General features: G+C 34.6%; 2 long non-coding RNA genes across 2 annotated transcripts; both read right to left on the bottom strand.

Moving 5' to 3' along the window:
• Positions 1-1,087: 1,087 nt before the first annotated feature.
• LOC126798762 (uncharacterized) lies at positions 1,088-2,524 on the bottom strand. The gene is made up of 4 exons (XR_007672564.1): positions 2,478-2,524; positions 2,326-2,390; positions 1,799-1,941; positions 1,088-1,210 (listed from the first exon to the last, which is right to left on the bottom strand). It is a non-coding gene; the product is annotated as an uncharacterized LOC126798762 (long non-coding RNA).
• A 591-nt stretch (positions 2,525-3,115) lies between these two features.
• LOC126798769 (uncharacterized) lies at positions 3,116-4,851 on the bottom strand. Its single transcript, XR_007672565.1, has 3 exons — positions 4,792-4,851; positions 4,292-4,368; positions 3,116-3,243 (listed from the first exon to the last, which is right to left on the bottom strand). It is a non-coding gene; the product is annotated as an uncharacterized LOC126798769 (long non-coding RNA).
• Between the last annotated feature and the right edge of the window lie 1,702 nt (positions 4,852-6,553).

Below are 6,553 nucleotides of genomic sequence, written 5' to 3'. Positions count from 1 at the left end.
CCTTTGTGGTATGGGTTTACGGGTCGGATTGGGTAGACGGATCTCTTTTGGCTAAGAGAAAATGTTGGCCTCTTCTGGCTAAGACCTGCCTTCGATCTAAACCAAAAGAACCTATACAAAGACATAAACCCCCACAAAAGACATGCCCTGCCTTCATGAGACACAGGAAACAACCACACGGCAGCTACATGCACAGTTGCACACGCATCAACAACCCGATTTACCATTTTCGTGTAAATAGAACAATCACGGGCAGAGGTCCAGAAACTAAGATATGAGGGCACACGCATATTTACTCCATTTCAATGACTAGTGCATGAAGTGTTCTGCTTCAGCATATAGAATCATAACTGGGGCATGTCTTTCTTTATATTGTTTGATAAGCTGATGAAGTTAGAATCCAGAAAACAATATATAATAATATAAATCTTCTTCGAATGTAAATTCTTATTTGTACCTTAAGTTGTACTCCATTAACATCCATAAATCTCAAAATCCATGTCTCATTCTGACCCTCATGCTAGGCGTGCTGCTGCTTATATCCAGGCTGCACATCCAAAATGTGCTCATGCTGCAATCAAATCAGCTCTAATGACCACATGTATTAACAGTAGTTGCGGTCCTATCATTTTTACTTCTATTGATTTGGGTTTGATATTACACATTGACAAAAATCATTAATTCAAGTTTATGTAACATGTACGTACAAATCATAAAATAAGCAAACAGAACTTTTGTACTTATTTTGCAAAGAAGATCCTATGACATCATTCATGAGAATAAAATGGTAAAACATGTCAAGTAACTTTTAAGAATATAACATATTAAGTAAGTGCCTCACAGTCAACCTGCATCTTAGCATGGACAAAGATCAACCTGAAAAACTGAACTTGGCTATTAATCAATAGTTATACCTGTAGAACCTAAACTCAGCTATCAGGCAATTTCATTCTTCTTCAAATCTCACACCACCAAAATCACAAATGAGAATGTCAAATGGGACTAAACTTTAATATTTGAAAATCATAAATAGATCAAATTCACAAACAAAATCAGAAGTAATTTTAATACATATTTTTCATTTTGACCACCCCAGCTTTCTAGATCAATATTTCCTCTACCAAAATGTAATAAACTGATGATACACTGTAACACATGAAAGCAGTGTTACAAAAAAAAAATGAAATTACCTCCCATTATTGATGTGTCCCTGTTATTCAAACCAAAGGAATTAGTCATCGAACACATTCAGATCAATAACAGACACACTGACAGTAAGAGATCCTCATTCCTTACATCCTACAAGCAAATCTTAATTATTTGAATAAGGAACTTGATCCAAGAGTCTACAATGATGACATTAATAACAATAAGAATCTGTAAATGCAATTTTTATCTTGGTCTTTTAACTCTTTTTCCCCCTTTTCTTTTAATATTACTTTTAACAACTTTCTTGCTCCTCGAATAATTGTCCATAAAATATATTTCTTTGTCAAGTCTACGATACATATAAACACCAACCTCCTTTAGTACTTCATTCTCAAAATAATGAAAGTAATAAGTAAAATCATATTATATGGTGTATATATAAGGCCAGCAAACCAATGAGCAACCAGTCTACAAATTCTATTCATACCAAAAGAATTCATATTCTATGTTAATCCCACAGCCCTACGATTAAAAAAAAACGGAGAAATCACATAATAATTATACCAGGCTTAAATTTACGACGACCGATTATTAACTACATTCCTCCATACCAAATCAAAGTATTCACTTGTAAAATCAATTCGCGTACCCGCATCAGACTTTGCAGATATCATTGTTTATAGTTGATCATTAGGCTCCTATCCCCGAAATCAACACACCCACCTGTGTCAGCTTCGGGCACAGGTGTGACACTACTGTACTCGATCAACTTTATCCAACAGATTGAGCTTTCTGCAATTGGACAATGACATGAACATATAAAAGAAGAAACCAAGGTTAAACCATAAAATTTAATAATTGCACAAAGTACAAGAATATAAAGACTAACAGCTCACGAACAGTCAAAAATACACAATCAGTATTATTAGACAAACTTCAAAGAAGTTTCAGAAATACACAAATTGTAATACAAAAATATAAATTGTTATTCAGATTTCCAGTCAGAATGCAATTTACAGGATTGTACCCTATAAGTATCATGTGAGTAAGTAAAATTCTTAATTTTCCAACTATCCTAATGTGGGTTTATGAAATTTTACCAGGAAAAGTTGTGTGTACTCTAAAATGTTCTTAGAGGCCCCACAGTGACGAATTAACAAAGAGCCGAGCACATACCAAAATCAATGACAATCCACTCTCCTCCCTCTTGCCCTTCAAGAGTTGGAAGCACCAACCACATCCTACAATTTTATGCACACCTCGGTTAAATAAATGGAAGACCCAAAATAAAAGAAAATAAATGGATAAGATAAAGCAAAAGGCCCAACCTGAAATCTATCAGGGAAGAGGCAAGAAATAGTGCCACCAGAAGACTGTTAAGATTAGAAAAAGAACACCATATCAGAAAGTAGGACAATACGACCGAACCCATGACATCCTAAATGAAACAAACACTAAAATATCAACCTTTTCACTTATGATCCAAGAGAAAAAAAATAGGATGAAAACTGAACTATGCACCTTATACATGAGCAACATTGATATAATGGACAGGAACCAAATTAGAACCCAAATTGTCCTCTGTAACATGAATACAAGCCCCTTGTACTTCTATCTTGCTGCTATTAAACACACAATCTCAGCAATATGCTCAAGCACCAATCAGCGTTCTGCATAATTGGTGAGGTATGGGCAGGATATAAGGCCCTACAAATACTCAACTGATGAAGGTCTGTATTCCAAGGGTCATCAAAGGTTTTGGGTTTCATACGGTGTTCCTTTTTCATTATGGGACTTCATGTTAATTGTTTTCATTAGATCTGTACACTATACGCATCCCAGAATTATAAGTCTCATAAACTAAACAAATTATTGAAATTGATAAACAGTGGCAGTGAAAAACAGAATTGAAAGAGCCTTACCTTAGTTACTGCAGATCTTTCTCTTCGATCTATTTCAATTTTCTCTGTACAGAATTTATGTCTGATGATCTCTCTGTCTTTGGTTATGCAAACAGAAGAGATACTGTGACTCGGGGACTGAAGAAATCTTGAGATACCTTCTCTACTTGGAAATAACCCTGCCCCTGAATATCTGTTACATTTGTTGAAAATTAAATTCAATCCGAAATTCAGATTGAACCAACTAAGATAATAAGATGGATCTTCATATATCATAATCAGACCTCGAACATAAAACTAAACCCAGAAAAATCTAAGTACACTGATTATACTGGAAATCATATTATGTACACTGATTATATTTGGCAACCAAATAAGTTCATGCCTTGGTATTAAGCATCTGTTTCCTTTGCCTCATACCCATTTGATTGAACATACGTCATGTACGTTATATTGGTATCATAAAAGAAAATTAGGCATCCTAATGAATCAAATGATCTGTGGGAAATCTACGGTTAGACCAAATGACGAAATAAAAGATACATCAGAACCAACTCCACCCTAGCTAATGAATTTCCGATCCTTAAAACTGCAGATGCATCCTCAAACAAACCTATTTAGCTTGTAGAAACAAAACCGAAAACCAAAGAAATAAATGTTAAAAAGAATCTAACTGGAGTTCTACAAACAGAGGCCAGAAGCAAAAAAATAATGAAAATGTTAGAAAATAAGCGAAGATATAATGTAAGAAAGTTTGTGGCTAAAAACTGAAATTGATCACGTATAGTCTCTACAATCTTTGTTATCAGTCGGTGCTTTTTCATCTTGCCATGCAATATTTCTTCAATTTGAACTACATTCTAATAAAAAGTCAGATCTCTTCAATTGAAACTACCTTCTAACAAAAAGTTACATTCAAGATTTCTTCAATTGAAATATTATCCACTTGTTTCCAGTCATCTTTCCTTTCATCATTATTGGATTATAATTTGCCTTTTCACTTTAGGCAATGCCCATATACTCTCTTCCTTATGCCTTCTTAAATATTATTTACAACCCGGTTCCCGTGTTAACAAAAGATATAACATTATCAATTATGTTTTATTGATTGAATAGTGTGTGATTCCGAAAACATTTTAAACTGCACTAATCAGATTATTAAGGCAAAATCATCATGTATTTCTAGACCAATTGGAGATAAAAGATTTAAATATAAAGATATCCCGGTAGAAACTATTTACCTGAGTATTGGAAGCCAAATCTGGCACTATTGAAAAAATAGAACACGCAAAAATCTGTAATCCTGTCCTTTCTCACTCTGCCAAAAACATAATGGCAGTCATCCCACATAGCAATCCTACAAATCTCAGATAGCCCAAAAACAAAACTTAAAAGATATGCCAACAAAACATTTAACATAATTACAGATCGAAGAATTGTCATATACCAATGGCAAAAAGAAAATAGTTCTACCACCAGATAATTAGAGCGGCAAGATTGAACTTTCTTTAATTGTCAAAGAAGAAAGCATCTATTCCCTCAGTGAATAATCTTTAATTGCATTAATGAATGAGTGAAAGAAAGAAAATTGTTTATTGTTTTATTCAACTTACAGTATAAGCAGAAAATTAAACAATGGTTAAGGTACTGAGGAACAGTGCATGATTTGGAATTTTGGATAATGCATGTATGATTTGGTATGTGTAATTCACCTAAAGACAACTAAATATTGTACAATCACCTAAGTCTGGTTGAATCGCCTGACCCTGCCTCTAACTCAGAACATGCCTCTTTATTTCCTGTGAAGTAAAACAAACAAAAACATCAGACAAACCAAACACGCAATAGCTGACTGATAATGTTTTAAAAAAAAGATAATAAGGAAACTAAAAACTTCAAAAAAGAAAAATTTAACAGCACATTACATACCTTGTTCCTAGACTGATAAACCCAGGAATCTAAGGTTCTTGTTCAAATTGTCATCTATATCAGTGTCACTCGATTGACATGGCTATCTAATGACTCATATATGCTTTCTGTAACATATAAATGATCCAATCTAAACGTCTTGAAACCATGAATGTCCAGTAGTCACAACAGGCAAGGCAAACTTCAGTTCACAAATTCAAGTAAATGATATCATGTTGGAGAGACATTTAGTCAAGTACAAACAGATAAAAACCAATAAAATATATACATATGTTTCTTCCACATATCAATTCTTCAATCAGGAAATGTACGTAGTCTATTTTAATTTGAAGCAATCACGCTGAGAAAAAGGTGTCTTTCAAGCTGAGGGATGAGCAAACAATGAAATTATAAATTACTTGCTCAATTCTGCAATCTGATATACTTTCAGCCGGAAAATCTGCATACAATATGTAGATGATAAAATATAGGTTATACCTGCACTTCGATATGTGATCTCCACTTCTATGCTTCCCTCATTCTGCCTCAACTTCGATAATCTGGGCAACTACGCGCCTAACACCACTAATAACCAAAAACAATTGCTAATCAGAAAGGCTAAAGAGACTTAGGGAGAAAACAAATATCAAAGAAAATGAGTACGTAAATTTAGAAAAGAACCGTACCTGAACCCATTTAGCCGACAATTCCGATCACAGCATTATCGAAATCCTTCCTACCTGACTGTAGTTGGTGGTGTTTCTCTCATCGTAGCACAAACAGCTTGGCAAAATCCAATCAGAATTCCATAAGAAAAACCAAAGTTATGTTAAACCCTTGCCTTACTCATGTGCAATTTTCCAATGGAACATGAGAGAACGTAAACTCGTAAAGTAGATTACCATTCTGAATTTGATGTCATTCATCTTCATCGTCTAAATTGCGTAGGATGCATTCAGATTTAGTTTTATCGGATCCCCCTATGGTCTCACCAACTGAACAAAAAATTGATCCGTAAGAATCGTATTCATCTTTGTAACAGTTTCAAGCGAAGGGAATATATTACAAAATGTAGACTGTTCAAAGAGATAGAAGTCAAATTGAAAGGAGAATGAAGTATTGCCTGGCAAGAAGTACCGGTATCTGGGAGCGTCTAACTATTCTTGGCTCAACAGTGAGTAGCATTTGACATGTCTCAGCCTCAATGCACACCTTATGCAAGCAAAACCGCCAAAGACAAATGTTGACAAACCCAATAACGAAAATAATACAACCAAAAGGATCAAAAAGGTTTGAAATAACAAAAAAAAAAGGACAACAGAGTACTTACACCAAATAAATGAACAGTGCCCAATCAATTCTGCTTTAGTTTATTGAATGTCTCAATGAGTGTCATTTATAAGGCGTGGCTTGGCAATAAAATTCGGTCTCAGTGATAGGATAGGGTGGATCAGCAATGGGAGGCCATGCTGAGGATCATCTTCTTGAGGAGTCTAGCCAGCAGAACTCTGAAGTGGTTACCCAATACCCTGTAGTCCTGTACAGAAGGGGTTCTTACAATCTCTCTGAAATTTACATATATGCTCATACTCATG

Source organism: Argentina anserina, chromosome 1 (assembly GCF_933775445.1).
Source record: "Argentina anserina chromosome 1, drPotAnse1.1, whole genome shotgun sequence".
Lineage (NCBI taxonomy): Eukaryota > Viridiplantae > Streptophyta > Magnoliopsida > Rosales > Rosaceae > Argentina > Argentina anserina.
This window is presented reverse-complemented; position numbering and strand designations above follow the sequence as displayed.